Consider the following 27,152-nt stretch of genomic DNA (forward strand, 5'->3'; position numbering starts at 1 on the left):
CCAAAAAAAAAACCGTTACAAATTTATTGAATGTAAGTTTTGTGTGACATGGGAGCCTGTGATAACAAAAAAAAGATCTGAAGAAACAGACCTATGTAGTTTTATGCTGGGTTTTTGATGAAGCGTGGTCAATGTAGAAATATGATAGGTTAGGGAGTATGAAGAAGCATGTATAGTAAACTGGAGCAGACTTAGCAAGGTCTGTTTGTTGGGATACTTTAAGGGTCCATTTGTCGGGATTCTTTAAGGGTCCATTTGTCTTCAGAGATAATCATGCTTCTTTCCCCCAGGTATAAGGAAGGTACTTCTCACATAAGGGTTTTATGACTTTTCCAGGGAGAAGGCTATGGAAGGAGAATGTCAGAGTGACCTTCCTGTTTCTGTTTTCTCAAACTCCCTTCAGCTGAAAATGTTCAATATACCAAGGTGCCATATTTTGGGTTAGCAAGTCCTGAACCCCATCAGGGTCAGTCAGCCATTTTTGCTGCTACCTGATTATAGAGTATCTGGAAAAACCCCTTCCAATTACTTTATAATGCTCAGATTTGTTAGGTTCTATTTCAGCACATCCCAACGTGTTCATAGGTGCAGCTTGTAAAGATGTTTGTGTGGCCCAATACATTGGCTTCAATCAGGAAAGATGGTTTCTTCACTGCGGGGCGTCCTCCTACCTTTAATATGCTAACATGCATTGAAAATCTCCTAAAAGGGCACGTAAATATTTCATCGATTCTAAGCAGCACTTTCCTCTCACATTTTATCATCTCCAAAGCTAGGATGCTTCTCACGGACAGAGTCATCTTCCAGTGGCTGTTGGTCAAGCAGCAGTTATGTGGTGGTGGTCACTGCGTGGGCACGTGTGAACTTGTCACAGCTGTTGTTGTCGTACGTCAGTTGAGTTAGGAACATTCTTAGAACAACATATGTATGTTTAATTGCTCTTTAAAATGTCTTTATAAAGATCACATCATGATTTGGCACTGGAATGAAATGTTACTGTATATGCCAGGAGGTTTGAAAACAGAGCAGTGGGGGTGTATGTACGATGTTACAGCAGCCAAAATTCATCATGCAGGGTTAAGAGCAAAGCCATATTTTCTTGCAAAACAATAATCAAGTGCTTGATAGAACTTAAAGGAAAATACCAAGTGGCGGAGGATATATTTTGTTACTGTGTTGTCCTTGCTGTTGAGTCACTAAGTTGTGTCGGACTCTTTTGTAATCCCTTGGACTGTAGCCCACCAGGCTCTTCTGTCTATGGATTTTCCAGGAAGGAATACTGGAGTGGGTTGCCATTTCCTTCTCCAGGGGATCTTCCTGACCCAGGGATTGAACTCGTGTCTCCTGCATCACAGGCAGATTCTTTACCATTTAGCCACCAGGGACTGAGGTGTAGGGGTAAAAGGATTGCCCACCACATGCCAGAGAGCAATGCAACAAAATTCAGGAGAACTGCCAAATCCCTGGAAGAGCAGAATGGCTTGGTTTAATTAGCACTGCTTTTTCTTTTTTAGTGGTACATAAGCAATCCTTTATAGGTTTGATGAAATATGTTAATGTGAAACATTTCCAATCTTATTTGACCACAGATTCTTGTTTCCCCAGGAACATCTCTTGGAACTTGTGTTCTGTGAACTATAATTCTAATAATATCTACCACTTATGATTGGCCAGTCACTATTTAAATACTTCACCTACGTTAACAAAATGAATCCTCACTACCATCTCATGAGGCAGGCACTATTATCTCTATGTTGCAAATAGAGGAAAGCAAGGCATGGGGATACTGATAAACTTGCCTTAAATTACACAGCCAGTGTAGCAGAGCCAGGATTCAAACACAGGTAGGTGCCCAGTGTGTGAGTATTTGACTGCCACAGCATATAGTAGGGGAAACTGTCCTAGCCACAGACTGGAGGAGAAGAGTGCTGCCAGTCTCACCCATGGTTAAAAAATGAGTAAGTACCACGACTCCTACTGACTCTTAAAGTATTTATCAGGAATCTACAAGGGGAAAAAAAAGATTTCCTTGCTCTTTGTTGATACTGTGAATATATTATTTCCTTTTGTATATACCTAGACAATCTGCACTGCCCTCAGGTTATTAAGATTAAGAAAGAAAGTCACTCTCGGTGGAAGATGGAAGCATTACAAATTTAACCTGAATAAAACACCAGGAACAAGACATATAAATATCAGCCCCAATTCAGGTCATATATGAATGCTCTGAAAGGGTCCATTACCTTACAGGTTGCTGCTCCAATGAAGGGTAAGCTAGCGCTTCTTTTTAACAAAGTTGGATGGTAGGGCAGGACTTACAGAAATTAGACTATTTTGTGCCACTCTTCCCATCTTTTGACTAGCTACAATTGGTGAGATAAATTTCAGTGAACCAGATGGGCTTGCTGATAGGTGTTAACAATCTCCTATTAGCTTAGCCCCTAGGAAAGAGGCAGGTGACAGAAGGATTTACGCAGTGAAATGAAACTGAGAACAAAAGGTGGTGTCACTGCTTGGAGCAGCGATGCTCTTCAGGTCCAATCAGCTTAAGTTTCCCAGGCAGGTGACTGTGAGGATGATTCTGCATAATCCATCTCCTAAGAGATTTTGAACTCTGCAATGGGTTTTCTCCACATGTGTGTTGCTTCCTGAGATTAGTTTGGCCTTCCTGAGATCAGTCTGGCCTTTTAAAAGCAGCAAGTGAATATAGCAACTGCTACCTTATGGTAATTTAAGGAAATTATACTCTTCAGGAGATAAAATGCTATTCAGTTGCTATTTATCTGTGCCAGCTGGGTAAGAAAGGAAGATGATTCATAGCCAATCCAGTGGGACCAGTGAAAGGCTTGATTACACCTTGGTTCCAGGCTGTCTTGTGGAGCAAATGCTTTGGCATATGTGGGTTCCAGAAAGACCGGAATGATTACACACAGTCCAAGATTTAATGTGGGATTGAGTTTTCTGAGACAGAACACACAGGTGTTAGGCTAGTTGTAGACAGATCTTTTCTGTTCATCAACCAAGGAGATGAAAGATGGATTCTACTTTAATATGTGAATTGCAGCTCCAAAAGAAATCATATGGAGATGGCTATCTTTATGGCAGCTGGCTAAATGGCAGCTACCTAAATAAAAACAAAGGAGACATTACAATATCCGAGTTAAGAGAAAGCTTATATAAATGGAAAATTCTAGTGTATTACAATAACTCATCCTTGTGTACAAAAGCTGCTCCGTACATATATTATGATACAAATCAATTGGTAATAAAATTTTGACAGGGTTCATTACACTAAGTTTATAAATCAAGCTTCCGGGCTTAAGTGTTAGGGATACTCTTTGTTCTGGAAAGCTGCAAACTAGAAGGACTTGATAAGAAAGTACTAGAAAGTGTCCAGCTGTTAGCTATTATTATGTTTCCTTTGAACCTACTATACAAAGCGTGTATAGTTGCAGGGGGAGTATCTGAGGAGATTAAAAACCATGGTTACATTAACGCACACCTGTCTCAGGGAAACTGCATTCACCTTTCTCTCACAATGTATGCTCCCTGCAGCTTCTCTGCATCATCCGGCAGGCTGCTTTTGGAATCTGTAGTGCCTCAAGTCACTTTCAGCACTGTTGGAGAATAGAAGCCATTAAAGCCGAACTGATGCTAGAGGCAAGACAGTGAATAATCCATTTGAACGCCAGTCAAGAATGCGTGTGGCAGCTCAAACCTCCTCAAGCACAAATATTTTTCCGGAGGTAGAATGACATCTAGATAACTACTGTTTCACAGTGATGTTGTCTTCAATAAAATGAAATCTGAAATTTCCCACCCATATGGAAATCATCTGAGCTTAGCAAAAACATTTTCAAATACTAATGAGGTGGCATGAAATACTGATTATATTACAAGCTTTCTTAATTTTCATTTCATTTTTTTAACTTCCTATTGTAAGCAAAGATAACCATTTCAAGAACTTTTTAACCAGGTCTGCAAAACCTGTGTGACAACCAGCGCAGATCCTCTGAGTGGCCAGCCTCTTATGGGGCAGAGTTTTCTGAGGTAACAGGCCACTGCTTTTCCCTCCTCGAACAAAAAGCCAGGAGGTACAGACTCCTACTTAGGCCACTGAGCTGTTCAACTTTCAACTCACCACCTTAGTTGTGTGCTGGAAACAAGCTGCAGTCTTTCCTTCACACTGGAGATGACGAGGATTAGGGGAAGGGGAGAGCCTAGCTTCAGGAAATAGTGCTTTCAGTGTTAAGAGTAAGGGCTGTTCGGCCAGTCCTAGAGGGACCACTCAGCCCTGTTGTGCTCTTCTGGAGTGAAGACCTGGAATTCAGGTAGGTGTGGACGAGTTGTTATTCACGGGGAATACTTAAGTGATTTTCAAACAGACAAAGTTAATACAGCACTTCATTATTTGGATATAGCCAAACCGTTCCTCGTGGCAAGGTAAAGAAGAGAGTAAGTAACTTTCACAGCACACCATGGAACATGGATCTCGTTCTAGGGCAAGGCAGTTGCCAATTTACACAGATGCTTATTTCATAATGACTGATGGTTATGGCTGGGTGAGCTCTCAAAGCAATCCTAGTGACCTCACTTATAAAATGGGAGTGGGGAGGTGGAAGGTGGGATGAGATGTTTTTTAGGTGTCTTCTGTGATTCATTTAGAATCAGAGAAATAAAGAGAAGACAAATTGCATCTTTTTATTTAAGTGATCCCTTGTTTATTCCTTTCCCTTCACATCCCAGAAATGAAGTTTTTGGATAACTTAAGTGAGGATGAATCTTAGAATTTCTTTTCTTGGGTACTCAATATGTTTTCTATAATATAATCTTCCTAGATTATATTCTGCATTCTTTCACATATCTCCATATGTGAAGATTACTCTGGGTCAGCAATCAATCATGAGCATGTTCTTAATCCCTTTGTGCCTCAGTTTCTTTGGCTATAAAATGGTAATAATAATATTTCTACTTTATAAAGTTATTGTGAGGATTAAAAAAGTTAATAAATGTAAAAATCCTTAGATGAATACTTGTCATATAGTATAGTGTACATTATTATTATTACTATTATTTTATATTATCAGAGTTTTCTGAATCTTTACCATTTACTTATGACTTCCCTAGATGTGCAGTAGGGGATAGATGGAGCAGGAACGTTGCAGTTTAGGAAATATTACAACTTTCCAGGATCTTATAATCTAATACACACAAAAAATGACATATTTAAAACTACATGGTAACATGTAACATGCTACAATATGTAATCAGAATCAAACGCTGGTTTCAGTAGCAGCAATAAAGAATGAGATTAAATGGGTTTATGCTCTTCAGGGAGAAGGCTGAGTTTGAGCTGAGTGGAAGAACAGGTAGAATGAGTTGGATGAAGCAAAGTGAGGAGGGCATTCTGGGTGAGAACAGCATGCAAGAAAGCAGAGAGACCAGAAAGAGTGTGAGTTGGTCTTGGAGCAGTGGGAGACAGAGCTGGCAAAGCAGGTGAGTGGAACAGGATGGAGCTTCATTATGGTAGTTCCAGAAAGTCCTCTGTACTTAGAGGATTCTCTACCCTATGGAGTGGAAACAGAGGAGAACAGCAAATTTCTGAGTGAAGAACAGAACAACAGACAAAGACTTTGAGAAGATTTTCATAGTTCAGAGGTTGGAGGCTAAGTCCGTGGAGACCACTGAGGAGGTGGTTGCTCTGGCTGCGGCGGTGTGAGGAGATGGGCGTTAGTCTGGGGTATGGCAGAGGGACGAAGAGGAAAGAAAAAGCCTCAAGTGGCATTTTGAGGAAAAATTAGGCAAGTTAGCAAGGCCTATCTGTTAACTGACTGGACTGAGGAAATGAAGTAGAGGTAAGTCAAAGGTTATTACAAATATTCAAATCTCTAGATCTGGGAATTAGAGATCCCATAGAAAACTGGAGGAGAATTGATTAAAAGAGAAGAGAAGTAAATGAGGAGTCTGGTGTTGTATAAATATAGTTGGCAATGACAATATGACCTCCAATAATGATAGCTGATACTTGTCATTTACTATGTACCAGACACTATGTGTTTTACACTGTAAATTCATTTAATCCTCATGGAAACTGTTTGGGATAGGTACTTTCATTATTCCCCTTTTATGAAGGACAAGAGGTTGAATAGTTAATACAGTTTATGCAGTTAGACTGGGATTTAAACCCCAGCCATCTGATTCTAGTGCTTGCGCTAGACCACCACTGTGCTTAGTACTCTCAGGAAGTCCAAACTCTGACAGGCAATGAAGACTGAAAACAACAGTTGGGATTGTCAGCACAGAGGTGTTAATTGCAGTTATGAGAGTGGATTAGCTTTCTGAAGTAGAAGGCAGGCAGATAGGAGAGCAGATGGCCAAGAATGCATCCTGGGGGAGGCCCACACTGAGAAGTTGAGCACAGGAACGTGCAGAGCCCCCATTAGGGTGAACAGACCAGAAAACAGGCTGATGGCTTAGCCTTGAAAGGACTGGTTCAAGGTTGGGTCTGGGGATAGAAATTAGGGCTGAGGAGAAAAAGTTTCCTCAGAGACTAAATTGAGAAATGATAATTTTGTCAGGGAAATGAAGAAGAAAGGGCAGGATGGTCAAGTGAAGTGATTTCTTTTTTTTTTCCAAAATAAGAGAGACTAATAACAGAGACTTATACTTTAAGAGGGTTTCCCTGGCAGCTCAGCTGGTAAAGAATCCACCTGCCATGCAGGAGACCCCTGTTTGATTCCTGGGTTGGGAAGATCCCCTGGAGAAGGTAGGCTACTCTCTCCAGTACTCTTGGGCTTCCCTGGTGGCTCAGCTGGTACAGAATCTGCCTGCAATGTGGGAGACCTGGTTCAATCCCTGGGTTGGGAAGGTCTCCTGAAGAAGGGAAAGGCTACCCACCCCAGTATTCTGGCCTGGAGAATTCCTTGGACTGTATAGTCCATGGGGTTGCAAAGAGTCGGACACAACTAAGACGCTTTCACTTTCATACTTCAAGAAGCCAGAGGCAACAAGGAGAATGTAATGTGGAAAAGGAAGGGCATACATATGGGGAAGAAAAGATCCTACAGGAGTTTTAAAAGGAGAGAATCAATGGCTTTTACTTAAGTGTGAGGAGAGGACTATTGGATTGTCAAGTCTCAGGACTGGAAATGGTCCTTAAAATCTGGTCACTTGTCTAGTCCTTGAGATAGATGCAGGGTATTGAGGAAGATAAACTTGAACATGCCACACCCCTCCCTAAATTTATTTATTTAGCAAAGAAATATGTGTGCTATCTCCACTTATATGTCTCTTAGGCATCTTAATATTAATAAGTCCAAATGACCTCCAATTTCTCACCCTTGCATCTGGTCCTTGCATGTGCACCTTGCATCTAAGAATTTCCTCCTCCATTCTTTTAGTTGTTTAGGCCAAAACCTTTCTCCTCACTTTAGTGTTTCTGTTCCTCTCACATATGGCCTCCAATTCATCAGCAAGTCTTGTCCAATATATATTTAAGATTTCTCAATAATCGGATCATGTCTCACTATTTCCACTGATACTATCCTACTCTAAGCTACTGATAATGTTTGCCTGGACTAGCGTGGTCTCCTGGCTTCCACCCACCCTAGACCTTGCACAGTCTGTTTTCCTCACAGTAACATAGGTAGTTCTTTAACAATGTCAGTTGCATAATGATACTCTGATGTCTAGAACCCTACACTGGATGCTTGTCTGTCTCAGAATAAATGCACAGTCCCTGCCGGGCCTACAAGGTCACACCTGTCATTTCCCCGCAGGCTTCCTCTACTCCAGCTACACAAGCATTCCCGAAAAAACCAAGGATGTTCTCATCTCAAGGCCTTTGTATATGCTGCTCCTATGCCTTGATTCATTCATTCAGTTGTTTGCATTCCTATTATTCTATTCGAGGTAACTGGGACTTATCATAAACAAATGGAAAAAGAATCTTGCCCTTGCTCTGCTTACATTTCTAACATGTCTGCACTTATCACTCCTTTGGCACAGCTTTGCTGACCTCCTGATCTAAAACAGCAATCCCTTCCCACCACCCCATTGTTCCATAATCCTCTGTCCTCATTTTACTTAATAACGCCTATCCCCTTCTGACATATCATGTTATTGTTTCATTGTTTATTACCTATCTCCTCCCAGTAGGATGCAAGCCCCTTGGCAAGAACTTTGCTTGTTTGAGTCTTTGCTATAGTTCTAGAATATGACTAAGCTCATAATATATTTTCAAATATTTGCTAAATAATTAATACTTATGCACTTTTAATTTATAAACCCATATTTTCAATTCTGAAAATATTTCTAGCATTTTTTTCCCTCCACATTTCTTCTCCTTTTTTTCTAGTTTTCAACTCCTATATTATGTCAGGTTTTAGACCTCTTTGATGACTGTAGGTTTTTATGGCTTTTATGTCTTTTCATGGATTTATTTTTCTTTATGATCCAACTTCCAGGAGGTGTCCTCAATTTTATTTTCTAGCTCTTTATGTGGCATTTTACGATTCTGCTATAATGTCTTTAGTTTCTACGAGTTCCTTTATGTTCTCCCATTGTATTGGTACAAACTGGACTGAATAGGATAAAGCATAAATCAGGTTTATTCTTTCCCATTTCTTCCTGTTAAATCCTCTTTCTGGCCAGAATCTCATCTAGGTCCCAAACTGTTTTAGTCATTCAGAAAAAAATCCCTTGTTTGCTTTCAGTCATAAAACAGCCTCCAATTAGTGATTTTAAAGTTCTCACGAAGTACAAAACTCTGATTCACTTCCCTTTTCCCTTCCTCCTGCCTCTCTCCACCCAGAAATATGCCTGAATTAGGGAGAGATGCATAACTGATTTCTCTCCTTCAGTGTTTTACTTTCCTTCTCTTCCTTATGTTCTAGATGTTGTTTCTGACCTTTTCAGGGCCAGGCTCAAAAGGAGAGAGGATTAAATGAAAAAAAGACCTTTTGTAGCTTGTGCAGTTTGTAACCTGATGATTTCCTCTGACAGGGCAGGTGTTCAATTGCTGGCCATGTCCCTCAAGGGATGCACTGGAAGTGTGCCCAGCTCTGACCACAGCTCTCTTGGTGCAGGTGGGGCTGTATAGCAGTAGCCACCGCAATACCATCCTCAGCACCTGGACTTCTGGCCGTCCACTGTTGGGTCACATTTCCCCTCCAGTCTTAAGTAGGAATGAACATGATGACTGTCAGTTGGCTCCCTCTCATCTGTTCAACTTGGCTCGTTAGGAAACTCAAACAGTCTTGCCCTACTGTGGGCAGAAATGTAGTCTGTTCCTAACGCAGCCGCCTCTCATCATTCTGCCATTAAACCAGAAAACTTAGCTGTAATCTTTCACTATTTTGTGTGTCCCAGGCAGGAATGAGATAATAGCCTTTCTGTGTCACAGAGTCCAAAGAGGCTCTCCACGTCAGGATCTCCAAATGTTCCCTTGAAGCTCTTCTCACTCATCTTGAGGTAATGGAAAGCTTTGCCTCTCTCCAAAAGGAGGTTCAAGGTACACTGTTTAGAGCATAGTGTGTGGAGAAAACTGGAGAACTGAGTAGTGTAGATATTATTTTTTCTCCAATCAGAAGAAGAAAGGAAACTTTCTGACAATGTAGCTCTGGAAGCTGCCTAGCAGTTCACTTGATACTGCGGGCAGCAGAAATGTCCCATTAGCCGCAAGAAGACAGGCAGCCCTGACACATCACTTTAGTTCTAAGATCTGTATGTCTTACCCACAATGTTCTAGACTAGGCATAACATATGCCTCCGGTACTCACAGAGACAGGAAATAATATAAAAAGAAACATTATGACAGATAATCAGTATTTCTATTGATTTTTGAGGGGCCATTAGAGAAGAGTTATCAGAAGTATGATCATGGGCATCAAACAAACTTCCATTTGAGTTTTAGCTCTGCCCCTATTAGCATGTGACCTCAAGCAAATTACTAAGCATCTCAAAATCTTTTGCTGTTGTTGTTCAGTTGCTAAGTTGTGTTTGATTCTTTGTGACCCCAATTTTAACTGCCCCCAGATGTTAGCAGCAATGGGTCCTTTGTAGATAATAGAGTTGTCTGTGTGCCGCATTGCCTATTGGTAAGTTGGCACCACTGACATTTCTATCTAAGGCTGGGAACTACCTTTCCAAGAATCCCCCTTCCTAGTGGTTCCAGGTTAGAGTTTGTGAGACTTTGAGTTTGTGACTTGTGCAATACTTGGAAGGTATATGGAGGGAGTCCATTGTTTTGGGGATAATAGTTGCCGAGGTTCATCAGGGTTTCACCAGACACAGGGGCTCTCTCACTCTGTGGTTTTGGCAGCATTCTCAGAGCTCTCCCATGAGCTAAAATTCTCCACCCACCCTCCAGGGCTTCAGGCTGAAGTTACCAGTGACTGTCCATTCCTACAGCTGCCACCTTCTGGACCTTTACTTCCCCAGCTCCTCTCTATTTATGTAAGCTGTCATTTCTATATGAAGTTCCTTATTCTTATACCACTTATAGTGGCTCTGTTTTCCTGACAGAACCATTCTGATACAGTATATATATAGTTCTAAGACATGTATCAAGCACTCAATAAATATTAGACAATAATAATAACACTAATCATAATAGGTATTGTTTACAATAAATTTGAGATGAATAGATTAATGATGTTAGAAATGGGTGAAGGTGGTCAAAAGGTACAAACTTCTAGTTATAAAATAAGTCATGGGAATGTGGTGTACCATATGGCAACTATAATTAATAAAACTATATTGCAATTTCAAAGCTGATAAAAGAGTAGATCTTAAAAGATCTCATCATAAGATAAAAAGTGTTGCAATTATGCATGGGAATGGATGTTAACTTATTGTGGTGATCGTCTTGCAGTATATACAGTTATCACATCATTCCGCTGTGCACCTAAAACTAATGTAATGTTATATGGCAATTACACATCAATAAGAAAAAAGAAAAATTGTTAAACCATGTGAGTTCTACTGTTTAGGAACAGCAAACATGAGAAGTTGTATAAAAGGAGACCATCTTAATACCTAATAACAAAAACTGCTCATTTCTATAACACTTTTCAATTCAGGACGTGTTTGCACATACCTTACTGCATTTGTCTAAGATAAAGCATATATTTGTAACAAACACTTACTTTCTTAACAGTAAAAGCCCATGATCAAGAGAATAGTACAACTACAATAACAGAGTGATTTATATTGGAAAAAGAACACTTATTTGAAACATGGATTTGTTCCACAGAGTTCTCTCTCATCAGAAGAGAATGAAGCTGCCCTCTGGCTCATGTGTTCTCTAGTGCTATGGTGTGAGCCTTGGATCACAAGGAAGCAATAACAAACACTAACAACTGTCCACAGAGTTGCAGAGTTTAGCTTTCCAACTAATATATTGAACACACACTTTATGACATGTATATGTGCTATTGTGCTTCATGGTACTAAGTTGCTTCAGTCGTGTTCAACTCTTTGCAATGCTATGGACTGTAGCCCTCCAGGCTCCTCTGTTTATGGGATTCTCCAGGCAACAATACTGGTGTGGGTTGTCATGTCCTCTTCCAGGGGATCTTCCTGATCCAGGGACCAAACCCGCATCTCCTGTGGCTCCTGAATTGCAGGTGGATTCTTTACCACTGAGCCACTTGGAAATTAGGCATAAATGGTAGTACAAGTTTATAAATGACTTTAATTATAATTAATTTTAGGAAGCCAATATTTTTTCTCTTTTGGGCTCACTAATATTGATAATTTTCCTTAATGCTGTGTTTTAAACACCATTAGGTGTGTAGGTCGAAAGATGAGTTCTGGGCCCAGATCCTCAGATTATTTCTGTTTTCCTTGCTCCCCTCTAGAGTAGGGGTTCTGTGCTCTTCTCATGTCTAATTCCCATCCTTCTTCTGCCTTTTGTCCAATTCCCCTCATCATAATGTCCTGCTGGCCCCTGGATCTGGCTTTCCTAATTGCCTTGCATCAACTCTGCTTGAATCTCTGGAAATACAAGACTATGGATGATATTCTGTGGAGGCCAAGTATAATACCATGCCACATGGTAAGGCAGGGGAGATCAGCACAGGGAATGAAAAGGGCACAGCAAAATCCAGGCCTAGTGCCTGAACGAAGGGAGCCAAGTGCTGACAGGTACCCTTCTTCACTCCTGAAGGTTTGCGGTCTAAGACTCTAATAGCTGATTTGAGACTAGCTGTCAGTGGGAACAGACATTTTTTGGCCTATGGCTTTGAACATATGCTACTTGTTAGAACACTGACTATGTAATGGGAAGATGCTTACAGTGATGCACTGTCCATATCCTGCTGCTATTGGCTGTGTTGAGCCTGGCTCAACAAATATAAATAATATAATAATGTATAAAGTATAAATAATTATATTTTAATTTAAAATAAAATTGTATTTAAATATATAATTTATAAAATTATATTTTAAGTTAAATTATAAAGTATAAATAATATAATAATAAAATAATACAATAATATAGCTCATCAGGCTATATCCTGCTTTCAGCCCCTTTAGGAACTACCTTCACTGCAGACAGCCACCGTGTCCAAGGCCATACACTTCGTATGGAGGCCAATAGGGTCCAGTGCAGGACAACTCTGATGGGCCATGCTAGTTTTGGACTCCCTATGGAGTTGGCTGAGGCTGTGGTGAGGCTGGTTTTGCAGCTGGATTTCTGCTCACTCCTGCTCCCTTGCTCTCCCTTCACAGGTGTGGAACCCCAGGGCCCTCATTAATAAACATTTGGCATATGTAACTACATTTCAGAATCTGCTTCCCAGAGAACCCAGTCAGCCACAGACTGCTCTTCATATCACCAGTATTGTTGATATCTCTATTTTGCCATTGTTGCCTCTGCCTTTCTCTTTGACCTTATTAATTTATACCTGTTTTCCTCATTTACTGTCATTTTTTAAGACTTTTAACAGGGACTGGAGATAAATGAAAGTGTTGAATTCACCACTGTGCAAGTCGGACTTAAATTACAGAGAACATAATTGATTCTAGCAACTCAAAAGAGAAAATGTATTTTTAGTGCATTCAGTGTTGGGACAGATTTATTGTAATGATGGCCCCAATCTTTTCATTCCTCCTTTACAATGTGATTTTGTAACTCCTCACATCAAAGGATTGAGTCTGTTTCCTTCTCACTGAATCTTGCTTTGGCCTATGGAATGTGGTAGAAATGGTGTGCTGTTTCTAAGCCGAATCCTCAAGAGCCTTGCACACCTTGCTCTTCCTCTTGGAACTCCATGAGAACAATCCAGTCTAGGCTGCTAGAAGATGAGGGCCCACATGTGACAGTGATGAGTGTCCCAGCTGAGGCTATCTGAGACGAGTCAGCTTCTGGCTAGCCCATCAGCTAACCACAAACACATGAGCAACCTCAGTAAGATCAGCCAAGCTCAACCTGAACCAGTAGAACTGGCTAGCTGACCTATCAGTTCAGTTCAGTTGCTCAGTCATGTCTGACTCTTTGCACCCCATGAACCGCAGCACGCCAGGCCACCCTATCTATCACCAACTCCCGGAGTCCACCCAAACTCATGTCCATCGAGTCGGTGATGCCATCCAACCATCTGATTTTCTGTCATCCCCTTCTCCTCCTGCCCTCAATCTTTCCCACTCTTTTCAAATGAGTCAGCTCTTCGCATCAGGTGGCCACAGGATTGGAGTTTCAGCTTCAACATCAGTCCTTCCAATGAACACCAAGGACTGATCTCCTTTAGGCTGGACTGGTTGGATCTCTTTGCAGTCCAAGGGACTCTCAAGAGTCTTCTCCAACACCACAGTTCAAAAGCACCAATTCTTCAGTGCTCAGCTTTCTTTAGAGTCCAACTCTCACAGCTTTCTTTATAGTCCAACTCTCACATCCATACATGACCACTGGAAAAACCATAGCCTTGACTAGATGGAACTTTGTTGGCAAAGTGATGTCTCTGCTTTTCAATATGCTATCTAGGTTGGTCATAACTTTCCTTCCAAGGAGTCAGCGTCTTTTAATTTCATGGCTGCAATCACCATCTGCGGTGATTTTGGAGCCCAAGAAAATAAAGTCTGATACTGTTTCCACTGTTTGCCCATCTATCTGCCATGAAGTGATGAGACCAGATGCCATGATCTTAGTTTTCCGAATGTTGAGCTTTAAGTCAACTTTTTCACTCTCCTCTTTTATTTTCATCAAGAGGCTCTTTAGTTCCTCTTCACTTTCTGCCATAAGGCCAGTGTCATCTGCATATCTGAGGTTTTTGATATTTCTCCTGGCAATCTTGATTCCAGCTTGTGCTTCTTCCAGCCCAGCGTTTCTCATGATGTACTCTGCATATAAGTTAAATAAGCAGGGTGACAATATACAGACTTGACGGACTCCTTTTCCTATTTGGAACCAGTCTGTTGTTCCATGTCCAGTTCCAACTGTTGCTTCCTGACCTGCATACAGGTTTCTCAAGAGGCAGGTCAGGTGGTCTGGTATGCCCATCTCTTTCAGAATTTTCCACAGTTTATTGTGAGCCACACAGTCAAAGGCTTTGGCATAGTCAATAAAGCAGAGGTAGATGTTTTTCTGAAACTCGCTTGCTTTTTTGATGACCCAGCGGATGTTGGCAATTTGATCTCTGGTTCTTCTGCCTTTTCTAACACCAGCTTGAACATCTCGAAGTTCACGGTTCACATATTGCTGAAGCCTGGCTTGGAGAATCTTAAGCATTACTTTACTAGCATGTGAGATGAGTGCAATTGTGTGGTAGTTTGAGCATTCTTTGGCATTGCCTTTCTTTGGGGTTGGAATGAAGACTGACCTTTTCCAGTCCTGTGGTCACTGCTGAGTTTTCCATATTTGCTGGCATATTGAGTGCAGCACTTTCACAGCGTCATCTTTCAGGATTTGAAATAGCTCAACTGGAATTCCATCACCTCCACTAGCTTTGTTCATAGTGATGCTTCCTAAGGCCCACTTGACTTCACATTCCAGGATGTCTGGCTCTAGGGGAGTGATCACACCATCGTGATTATCTGGGTCGTGAAGATCTTTTTTGTACAGTTCTTCTGTGTATTCTTGCCACCTCTTCTTAGTATCTTCTGCTTCTATTAGGTCCATACCATTTCTGTCCTTTATTGAGCCCATCTTTGCATGAAATGTTCCCTTGGTATCTCTAATTTTCTTAAAGAGATCTCTAGTCTTTCCCATTCTGTTGTTTTCTTCTATTTCTTTGCACTGATTGCTGAGGAAGGCTTTCTTATCTCTCCTTGCTATTCTTTGGAACTCTGCATTCAAATGGGTGTATCTTTCCTTTTCTCCTTTGCCTTTCGCTTCCCATCTTTTCACAGCTATTTGTAAGCCCTCCTCAGACAGCCATTTTGCTTTTTTGCATTTCTTTTTCTTGGGGATGGTCTTGATTCCTGTCTCCTGTACAGTGTCACGAACCTCCATCCATAGTTCATCAGGCACTCTGTCTATCAGATCTAGTCCCTTAAATTTATTTCTCACTTCCACTGTGTAGTCATAAGGGATTTGATTTAGTTCATACCTGAATGGTCTAGTGGTTTTCCCTACTTTCTTCAATTTAAGTCTGAATTTGACCCACTTAAAGCAATTATTTGTACTTGAAGTGTAAATAGGCTACTCATTCTACTAAGAACAGGAAGTCAATCATCTTCACAAAGCTAGCAATCTCCCATCATTTTCTCGGTAACAATTGAAACATTAGAGAATTTGTATTTGCCTCTAACTATATTTTCATTTAACCAACAAATGTATTATCTATAAGCAAAACAAAAGACAAACAACAAAAGTTGAATAAAGAAGATAGAAAGATGAGTAAGAAACAGTAGGACAGACGTATACACAAAGAACACAAGAAATAATAGAGAAGGAAACTAGGAAGGGGCTAAATGTGAGCACCCTGGTATTCTGAAGATGCTTTATAAATCTAGAGCCAGAAACTTTGATCTAAGACTGGAAACTAAAGAGCAGACAGGCTAAGGAAGCTGCTTTTATAAGTGGTGCTGGGAAAACTGGTCAACCACTTGTAAAAGAATGAAACTAGAACACTTTCTAACACCATACACAAAAATAAACTCAAAATGGATTAAAGATCTAAATGTAAGACCAGAAACTATAAAACTCCTAGAGGAAAACATAGGCAAAACACTCTCCAACATAAATCACAGCTGGATCCTCTATGACCCACTTCCCAGAGTAATGGAAATAAAAGCAAAAATAAACAAATGGGACCTAATTAAAATTAAAAGCTTTTGCACAACAAAGGAAACTATAAGCAAGGTGAAAAGACAGCCTTCAGAATGGGATAAAATAATAGCAAATGAAGCAACTGAAAAAGAATTAATCTCAAAAATATACAAGCAACTCCTGCAGCTCAATTCCAGAAAAATAAACAACCCAATCAAAAAATGGGCCAAAGAACTAAACTGACATTTCTCCAAAGAAGACATACAGATGGCTAACAAACACATGAAAAGATGCCCAACATCACTCATTATCAGAGAAATGCAAATCAAAACCACAACAAGGTACCATCTCACGCCAGTCAGAATGGCTGCTATCCAAAAATCTACAAACAGTAAATGCTGGAGAGGGTGTGGAGAAAAGGGAACCCTCTTACACTGTTGGTGGGAATGCAAACTAGTACAGCCACTATGGAGAACAGTGTGGAGATTCCTCAAAAAACTGGAAATACAACTGCCATATGACCCAGCAATCCCACTGCTGGGCATACACACTGAGGAAACTAGAATTGAAAGAGACATGTGTACCTCAAAGTTTATCGCTGTTTATAATAAGTTCATCGCTGTATAAAACGTTCATCAGTGTTTATAATAGCCAGGACATGGAAGCAACCTAGATGTACATCAACAGATGAATGGATAAGAAAGCTGTGGTACATATACACAATGGAATGTTACTCAGCCATTAAGAAGAATACATTTGAATCAGTTCTAATGAGGTGGATGAAACTGGAGCCTATTATACAGAGTGAAGTAAGTTAGAAAGAAAAACACCAATACAGTACACTAACGCATATATATGGAATTTAGAAAGATAGTAATGATAACCCTATATGCAAGACAGCAAAAGAGACACAGATGTATAGAACAGTCTATTGGACTCTATAGGAGAAAGTGAGGGTGGGATGATTTGAGAGAATAGCATTGAAACATGTATATTATCATATGTGAAACAGATTGCCAGTCCAGGTTCAAGGCAGGAGACAGGGTGCTAAGGGCTGGTGCACTGGGTTGACCCAGAGGGATGGGATAGGGAGGGAGGTGGGAGGGGGGTTCAGGATGGGGAACACATGTACACCCCTGGCTGATTCATGTCAATGTATGGCAAAAACCACTACAATATTGTAAAGTAATTAGCCTCCAATTAAAATAAATAATTTTTAAAAAATGAAAAAGAAACCAAAAATAAAAAAATAAAAAAAAATTCTCTGCATGAGTCACAGTTGAAATATATTAAAACAATGTTTTTTTCAGCTGACCAGAATTTTAAAAATTTATAAATCCTTTTGTTATAAAATATCTGGAATTATAACTTAACAAGCAGCCATAGAATGTTTGCTCTTAAAACAGGTAGGTCTTGCTCAGAAGAATAAGGATTTTATTAAACAAGTGAATAAATCTGTGAACTTAATACTCATAAATAAATAAATTCCATCATGGGCAACACCTGATCTAAAGGACCTTTTGCTTTCTCTTTTGTTATGCCCTCAGGGAGCTGAATCCAGGCCAGAGATCAGGAAGATTTTAACTAACTTTTGCTCAAGATTCTTTCCCCAAAAGGTAAATTATGTGCTATCTGTTCTCTCTCTTTTATTCTCTTACTGCTTCAGGAATGAGAGTAAAGTTGGTTTAGAAATCACCATTTTAGCAACATAGTGAGACATCATCCTCACATATGTATATGTATAATTTTCTCTGAACTACCTTATAAGATAGCTGAAATTCCAGTTTCCAGGCTCAGCAATGCTCTGGCACTTGTAACTTCCCCTCAGGTCACACTTACATGGACTTCCCTTGGTAAATCTTGAGCTCAGCCTTTGCCAAAAAGCAATCAGTCTGACCACTGCTTTCTTTGGCATTTTTCCATAGGTATTAACTGCCTTTTCCTCATATGAATGAATTTCTGATTGCACAACTGAAAAAAAATAAAAAATATTAAGTCAATGGATTCTGCCTTAGAAGCAAAATTGCTGATACTTCACCATTTTTGTCAGCAAGAACCAAATAAACAGTCTGTGATTAAAGCTTACGACGGAGCCAAGTGCAATTTGCCCTCCAGACTTTTAGCCCCATATGCCTTTGTTGACAAAGAAGTGTCTAGCTTTTGAATCAGTGGGGCACCTTTTGGAGGGCCTCTAGTTTCTTCTGACAACACGGACTTTTTGTGTGTGAAAGCCTGAGGGACTCTTTGCCATACAAGGCTGTGGCTGAGTACAGTAATTCTCAGTAAGGCATAAACCACTGCAAGCCTTACATACCATAATAACATTGTGCCTCCACTGAACAAGGTACAGAGAACAAAATCGGGGGGGAGGGGGGATGAAATTCCTTCCATTTTAAAGCCTTCACAGTTTAAGATCCTGTTATCTAAGAATTACCTTCTCTTATCTTCACTGATTACTCATTGTCTTAAGTCACCATCCCTACAGATTTTTCTAGAGTTGCTAATTGAGCAGACTTGGAAGCTTTAATTTTCCGACCACTTAAAACCAGATGTCATGTCTTAAAGATCAGATCGAAGGATGCTACCCACTTGCCTTCCTTAGAATCTTGTAAATATCTAGTCTATGCCAAAATAAATTTTGAAATGTTCTTTTATCACATTGTTGTGTATATACCTTGATAATTGGAGATCAAGACCAAATATTGTTTCTGAAATCACTGTTCTATTAGCACTGCTATATCAAGTATCAATAAGGGATCAAGAATTTCTCAACACATAAATCAGTTTTCCTCCCTTTAGTGACTGATAGTTGTTGGTTCCCTTAAGAAATATGTGTTTGAATTTTGCTGAAGCAATGAGTTCATAAATTCTTGGTACTGTGTTGTTCATCCTTTACTCTTAACTTCTGTTAATTGAATTAATGGTGATTGACAGTGTAGTGAGTGATATGCCCAATTGTGAAATACATTCAATTTAAAGAAGTTGTTTTAGTATTATTGAGAACTATCTGCATTTAAAAGAAGTTGTTTCAGTATTATTGAGAACTACCTGTGAAGTAAGTTTTAGGTATAATGCTCACTTTAGTTAATCATACCTGTGGCAGATGCTGAGGAGGACTTACTCCAAGTCCATTCCAGCCTCCCTCTCATGTCCTGCAGAAACTAGAAAGCTAAAACTCCCTTTGACCTTAGATGGCTTGTCTGAAATGCAGGGAACCCAGATTCAACCCCTGAGTTGAGAAGATCCCCTGGAGAAGGGAATGGCTACCCACTCCAGTATTCTTGCCTGGAAAATCCCATGGGAAGAGGAGCCTGGCAGGTTACAGTCCATGGAGTCACAAAGAGTCAGACATGACTGAATGACTAACACTTTAGATGGCTTTGCAGCTGAAGTCCAGTTAAAACTTACATTCTGCTCATAAGAAGCACTTAATGAATTAGATGGAAGAAAATGAATTAAGCGAAGAAAGGGAAAACATAGGTATCTGGTATCATGGCATAAATAATGGCAGTAACAGCAGCAGCATGGTTCTGAGTTAACAGCTTCCTGATTACAGGAGAGGTGACAGGGCTCTGGAATCAGGGCTTGTAGCAGTGGCTTCTTAACTTAGCAGGGAGTATCCTGCTTCTACAACTTCATGACTTTAGTGAATCTGTCATGTGGCATGGATCCAGAGTCTACTTCTTCAGATGTCCCAGTGAATCTTTAAGCCACTTGTACGAACCATTTGTTACCATAATAATGTTGTATAGCAATTATTTCTAAATGCAGTAACTTAAAACAATAACCATTATTATTGCATGAATCTATCGGTCAGTCAAGAAACACCTGGAATAACAGGCAAATTTGGCCTTGGAGTACAGAATGAAGCAGGGCAAAGGCTAATAGAGTTTTGCCAAGAGAACACACTGGTCATAGCAAACACCCTATTCCAACAACACAAGAGAAGACTCCCTACACGTGGACATCACCAGATGGTTGACACCGAAATCAGATTGATTATATTCTTTGCAGCCAAAGATGAAGAAGCTCTATAGAGTCAGCAAATCAAGACTGGGAGCTGACAGTGGCTCAGATCATGAACTCCTTACTGCCAAATGCAGACTGAAATTGAAGAAAGTAGGGAAAACCACTAGACCATTCAGGTATGAACTAAATCAAATCCCTTATGACTACACAGTGGAAGTGAGAAATAAATTTAAGGGACTAGATCTGATAGACAGAGTGCCTGATGAACTATGGATGGAGGTTCGTGACACTGTACAGGAGACAGGAATCAAGACCATCCCCAAGAAAAAGAAATGCAAAAAAGCAAAATGGCTGTCTGAGGAGGGCTTACAAATAGCTGTGAAAAGACGGGAAGCGAAAGGCAAAGGAGAAAAGGAAAGATACACCCATTTGAATGCAGAGTTCCAAAGAATATCAAGGAGAGATAAGAAAGCCTTCCTCAGCAATCAGTGCAAAGAAATAGAAGAAAACAACAGAATGGGAAAGACTAGAGATCTCTTTAAGAAAATTAGAGATACCAAGGGAACATTTCATGCAAAGATGGGCTCAATAAAGGACAGAAATGGTATGGACCTAACAGAAGCAGAAGATATTAAGAAGAGGTGGCAAGAATACACAGAAGAACTGTACAAAAAAGATCTTCACGACCCAGATAATCACGATGGTGTGATCACTCCCCTAGAGCCAGACATCCTGGAATGTGAAGTCAAGTGGGCCTTAGGAAGCATCACTATGAACAAAGCTAGTGGAGGTGATGGAATTCCAGTTGAGCTATTTCAAATCCTGAAAGATGACGCTGTGAAAGTGCTGCACTCAATATGCCAGCAAATATGGAAAACTCAGCAGTGACCACAGGACTGGAAAAGGTCAGTCTTCATTCCAACCCCAAAGAAAGGCAATGCCAAAGAATGCTCAAACTACCACACAATTGCACTCATCTCACATGCTAGTAAAGTAATGCTTAAGATTCTCCAAGCCAGGCTTCAGCAATATGTGAACCGTGAACTTCGAGATGTTCAAGCTGGTGTTAGAAAAGGCAGAAGAACCAGAGATCAAATTGCCAACATCCGCTGGGTCATCAAAAAAGCAAGCGAGTTTCAGAAAAACATCTACCTCTGCTTTATTGACTATGCCAAAGCCTTTGACTGTGTGGCTCACAATAAACTGTGGAAAATTCTGAAAGAGATGGGCATACCAGACCACCTGACCTGCCTCTTGAGAAACCTGTATGCAGGTCAGGAAGCAACAGTTGGAACTGGACATGGAACAACAGACTGGTTCCAAATAGGAAAAGGAGTCCGTCAAGTCTGTATATTGTCACCCTGCTTATTTAACTTATATGCAGAGTACATCATGAGAAACGCTGGGCTGGAAGAAGCACAAGCTGGAATCAAGATTGCCAGGAGAAATATCAAAAACCTCAGATATGCAGATGACACTGGCCTTATGGCAGAAAGTGAAGAGGAACTAAAGAGCCTCTTGATGAAAATAAAAGAGGAGAGTGAAAAAGTTGACTTAAAGCTCAACATTCACGATAACCCTATATGCGAGACAGAATAAGAGACACAGATGCATAGAACAATTTTATGGACTCTGAGGGAGAAGGTGAGGGTGGGACGTTCTGGGAGAATAGCATTGAAACATGTATATTATCATATGTGAAACAGAACACCATTCCATGTTCGATGCATGAGACAAGGGCTCAGGGCCGGGGCAATGGGATGACCCAGAGGGATGGGATGGGGAGGGAGGTGGGTGGGGGGTCCAGGAAGGAGAACACATGTAAACCCATGGCTGATTCATGTCAATGTATGGCAAAAACTATTACAATATTGTAAAGTAATTAGCCCCCAACTAAAATAAATAAATTTATTAAAAAAAATAATAAAAATAAAAAAATAAAAAATAAAAAAAAATAGAAAAAAAAATAACAGCTCTATCAAAAAAAAAAAAAAGCTCAACATTCAGAAAACTAAGATCATGGCATCTGGTCTCATCACTTCATGGCAGATAGATGGGCAAACAGTGGAAACAGTGTCAGACTTTATTTTCTTGGGCTCCAACATCACTGCAGATGGTGATTGCAGCCATGAAATTAAAAGACGCTGACTCCTTGGAAGGAAAGTTATGACCAACCTAGATAGCATATTGAAAAGCAGAGACATCACTTTGCCAACAAAGTTCCATCTAGTCAAGGCTATGGTTTTTCTAGTGGTCATGTATGGATGTGAGAGTTGGACTATAAAGAAAGCTGTGAGAGTTGGACTCTAAAGAAAGCTGAGCACTGAAGAATTGGTGCTTTTGAACTGTGGTGTTGGAGAAGACTCTTGAGAGTCCCTTGGACTGCAAGGAGATCCAACCAGTCCAGCCTAAAGGAGATCAGTCCTTGGTGTTCATTGGAAGGACTGATGTTGAAGCTGAAACTCCAATCCTGTGGCCACCTGATGCGAAGAGCTGACTCATTTGAAAAGAGTGGGAAAGATTGAGGGCAGGAGGAGAAGGGGACAACAGAGGATAAGATAGCTGGATGGCATCACCGACTCGATGGACAGGAGTTTGGTGAATGGGAGTTGGTGATGGATTAGGAGGCCTGGCGTGCTGCGGTTCATGGGGTGGCAAAGAGTCGGACACAACTGAGCGACTGAACTGACTGACTGTCTCCAAATAATCAAGAGCCCTATTGGGATAGATATAAATCAAAGTGACTCTAGAAAGCCTCAATGGAAGGAGTCATTTTAAGTAGGAGGATAGCCCCTATGATCGCTATCAATACCATAAAATTTCCATATATTGGAAACTATGAATAAAACATTCATTTTCATAGCTGCTACTAATGGATTTAGACTCCTGAAGAAAAAAGTGTTTATGAATGATACCATCTTTCTTTCTTTCTTTTTTTGTCCTTCTTTTATCCCAATTAATAGGTATACCACACACACTCTTCTACAACTTGCCCTTTTTTGGTGAGGGGATGAGGGAGAATCATTCCAAGTCAGCTCAAAACAATGCTTATTTCTTTTTAAGTGTTGTATGGGGGCGTGTAAGTTAATAACTGTTGTCTCAATTCTAGTCTCACCCTTTGGAACCTATAGACTCTTTGGATTCTGCTAGCTCCCTGTTAGGTCTGCTAAGAGAGGACCCTAGAGAGATAGGAAAATTCTCTTTTGCTAGCTTTTCCTCTCTGCAGCTCCTTAACAATGACCTTTACCTCTGTGGTGGCAGTTAGTACAGTCTCCTTGTTTGCTTCCCTCTTTTTTTCTGGCAGCCTCATTTTGTCCCCTCAGAGGCACCAGTACCAGCTAGGCAATGACTCTTTTTCAGCGGTCTGACCAACTCCCATGAAATTTCTCCAGCCAACCTGGAGCTGTGCCCCAATGTGTGTGTGTGTGTGTGTGTGTGTGTTAAGTTGCTCAGTCATATCTGACTCTTTGAGACCACATGGACTGTAGCTCGCCAGACTCCTCTGTCTACGGGATTCTCCAGGGAAGAATTCTGGAGTGGGTTACCATTCCCTTCTCCAGGGGCATCTTCTGACCCAGGGATCCAACCCATGTCTCCCACATTCCAGGCAGATTCTGTACTGTCTGAGCCACCAGGGAAGCCTTGTGCTCCAGTAACCTCAACATTTTTCCTCTGTTCTTCCAGCTTCAGGATGTGAGGCACTTCCTGGAATTACCATGCTCTCTTTCTCTTTTTAGCTCTTTTAAGTTTTCCAATAACCCATAGCTTATATAAAGTTTTCTCTGTTGAAATGCTTCTGGTAGTTTCTGTTTTCCCTACCAGATCCTGACAGATATACATAATATGTACTTGACATCTGCTGAGTCAGAAAGCCAGAAGGAACAGAGCAGCCTGCACTGCTGTGCAGACCTGTTGCATGACCTGTTCCTGCTCTGGGCCCTGGAGGACCCATAATGTATGTAACTAGTACCCTGCAGATGGACATATAAGTTGCTTCCAACTTTTGTTACTATAAACTATGCAGTAAACAACATTAAATGAATTGGTTTTTCACATGTGGGTAAGTATATCTATAAGATAATTTATAAAAGTGGAATTGCTGGGTGAAAAGCATCACCAAGTTGCCTTTTTAGAGGTTGTATTGGTTTAGTTGCTCATAGGCAATAAACAGAAATCTATCTGCATGAGAAACAGAGAAATCAAGAAAGGAAAGAGGGAGCCAGTTGTGACACCCTTATCTTACAGAATGCGACCCATCAGTTAAAATAATTACTTTCTGGCCTCGATTCGAATTATGGACTTCACTTTGAGCCCTTTGGAGAGGAGGAAGGCTAAAACATTAAGTGGAAGAGCTCTGTAAGACACTTTGGTATTCCTTCAATAAGAGGGGTAACACAAAAAGTGTAAGGAGGCACTTTGCCACAGACTGCCAGCAGGGCTGAGCAGGCCAAGGAGGCTCCATGCTGTCTGTGCCCAGTAGTGACTCAGTCCCCAGTAAATGTTAGTGTCAACAGGAAGAGTGACACCTAGAGATGTGTGACTATTGTAAGAAGTGAAAGTGCTGCTGGGCAAACTATATGTGGTAGCTGTAAGCACATGTGAGACACTTCCTAAGGACTCCCCAGAGCATATGGGTGGAACTTTGTAGGGTACTGGGTCTGCTGCCTGCAGCAGTGAAGAGTGTTAAAAGCTGGTAAAACACAGGCTACAAAACTCTCATTTACTAAGGTGGTCCTTTTTTTCATGTCTATATCTTTGGCTCATAAACTGAAGTAGCTGTGCTGTGTGTGCTGTGCTTAGTCGCTTAGCGACTCTTCCCTTCTGACTCAGGAATCAAACCTGGGTCTCCTGCATTGCAGGTGGATTCTTTACCAGCTGAACTACCAGGGAAACCCCTAACTGAAGTAGGCTTTTCTTAAAAATAACGAAATAAAACATTCTTCTTCCCTGGGTCCTTATAACACATCTCAGCAAACTCAGGTTGTGACTAAGTAATTTTTTTTACCACCTGCTTTTTGGTTTTCTTGTCATTTGTTTTCTGCTCAGCAGAGTCAGATTAGTTATCACTGTCCTTGTTTGGCAGATAGGCTACATTCTACATACACACTGATTTCACCTTAGCATTACATGGTAACAAAGCTTTGTGTACAATCAGAGCTGTATCTTTCCTATCCTATAAGATCTGGGCTGCCTTCCTGCAGAGGATTTTTGTTTTGTTTCATTGCATCTTGTTTGTGTCATTCTTAATTTACACGACAGAGATGCTGTCATTGCCAATTAACATTTATCAAGGGCCCCTTGGATGCATGGCTGTACAGGGACTAATTTAATATTCTCTTTGTTTCAGATATCAGGTGGCTTCTTCAAATGAATTTGTAAGTATCTCAGATGATGAAGAAGAATAGAGACATCAATTAGGATTCAGAAGACAAGCCTCTGCAGAAAATGTTTAAAGGAGGGCATCAAGGATTAATATTAATATTTGAAAGTTTATAAGAGGGTATCCTTTTCTTCAGTTAACAAGTGATGAAAGTAAAATGAGACTGTATTTGTTGTTCCTGGAAGAAGCCTGGTAGCATTTCATTCAGACATCTACCCTTTAACTGTTCCATTTTCTTTACTTATTTTAGTTCTTCTAATCTTCAAGGCTGAGTCTGAATCTTTCTTCCTGAACTTTATTCTATCCATCACTTTTAGGAATGACTCCTTCCTCCAATTCCTATGTTGTTAATACCACTTATTTGGCAATTTAGCACATGATACATTGTACTATTACTGACCAAACTCTCCCCAAGCATCTGAGAGAACTATCTGGACATTTTAGTTCTTTTCCATTGTTAGGGTCAGCATGGCATTCTCTCAAAGGTAGAATCTCGAGAAATATTTATTGATGATGGCAATAATTCATAAAAATCAAGCGAAATTTCATTTTTTAAAAAGAATGAAAGGAGAAACAAAGCTGAGGCTCTGAGAGTTAAAATTACAACCATCATTAATGAACGTGTCCTAATCTAGAAGCTATATGTACATCTTCTAGGGGAAGGGGTTGTGAGAGGCAAGAACATTACCGGAAGTCAGCAGTTTGCCTTTCAAGATGCAATAAAAAAATGGTTTTGGCCTGCCTAAGCTATATTTATTTTCTGGCCTCTTTCTTTTGATGTGCTAGTAAACAGTGTAACATGGTTGTCCATGGCAGGAACTGATATTCTAAAGAACAGACATGGATATTTTCACTTCATAAAAAAAAACATTCGACTCTGAGGGAGAAGGTGAGGGTGGGACGTTCTGGGAGAATAGCATTGAAACATGTATATTATCATATGTGAAACAGAACACCATTCCATGTTCGATGCATGAGACAAGGGCTCAGGGCCGGGGCAATGGGAAGACCCAGAGGGATGGGATGGGGAGGGAGGTGGGTGGGGGGTCCAGGAAGGGGAACACATGTAAACCCATGGCTGATTCATGTCAATGTATGGCAAAAACTATTACAATATTGTAAAGTAATTAGCCCCCAACTAAAATAAATAAATTTATAAAAAAAAAAAAAATTGGGACTACCCTTGGAAAAAAAAAAAAACATTCGGTTCTGTCATACACGTTGGAATTAAAAACACACCGTCCTGTTTATGACGTCAAGAACCGGGGCCCAGCGAGGTCGGTGACTCAAAGACTCCCAGTAGTTAGACCCATTGTTGCACAGCGGCCCACGAACCAGACGCCATCAAGATCTCCTCAGGACGAAGCTCCCGCGGGGCCCCGCCCACTCCGGGTCCGGGAGCCTCATTGGCCGGCCTTCCGCCCGCCACTTCTACCAGCCCGCGGGATTTAGCTCGGGAGGCGGGCGTTCTCCTTTCCGACACTAATTGGTCGAATCTTAATGACGGCATGGGGTTTTCCGAGTCTCTATTGGTTCTTAGCCTTCAGAATGGGCGGGGAAAGGCCGAGCGACAGGGCTCAAGGAGGGAATCGC

General features: G+C 40.7%; 1 long non-coding RNA gene across 1 annotated transcript; it reads right to left on the reverse strand.

Annotated features, from left to right (window-relative positions):
- On the reverse strand, positions 1-27,067 carry LOC145545403 (uncharacterized). Its single transcript, XR_014082050.1, has 3 exons — positions 26,799-27,067; positions 18,050-18,181; positions 1-3,124 (listed from the first exon to the last, which is right to left on the reverse strand). It is a non-coding gene; the product is annotated as an uncharacterized LOC145545403 (long non-coding RNA).
- Positions 27,068-27,152: the final 85 nt, after the last annotated feature.

Source organism: Giraffa tippelskirchi, chromosome 4 (assembly GCF_054371585.1).
Source record: "Giraffa tippelskirchi isolate mGirTip1 chromosome 4, T2T-mGirTip1v1.2.pri, whole genome shotgun sequence".
Classification (NCBI taxonomy): Eukaryota; Metazoa; Chordata; class Mammalia; order Artiodactyla; family Giraffidae; genus Giraffa; species Giraffa tippelskirchi.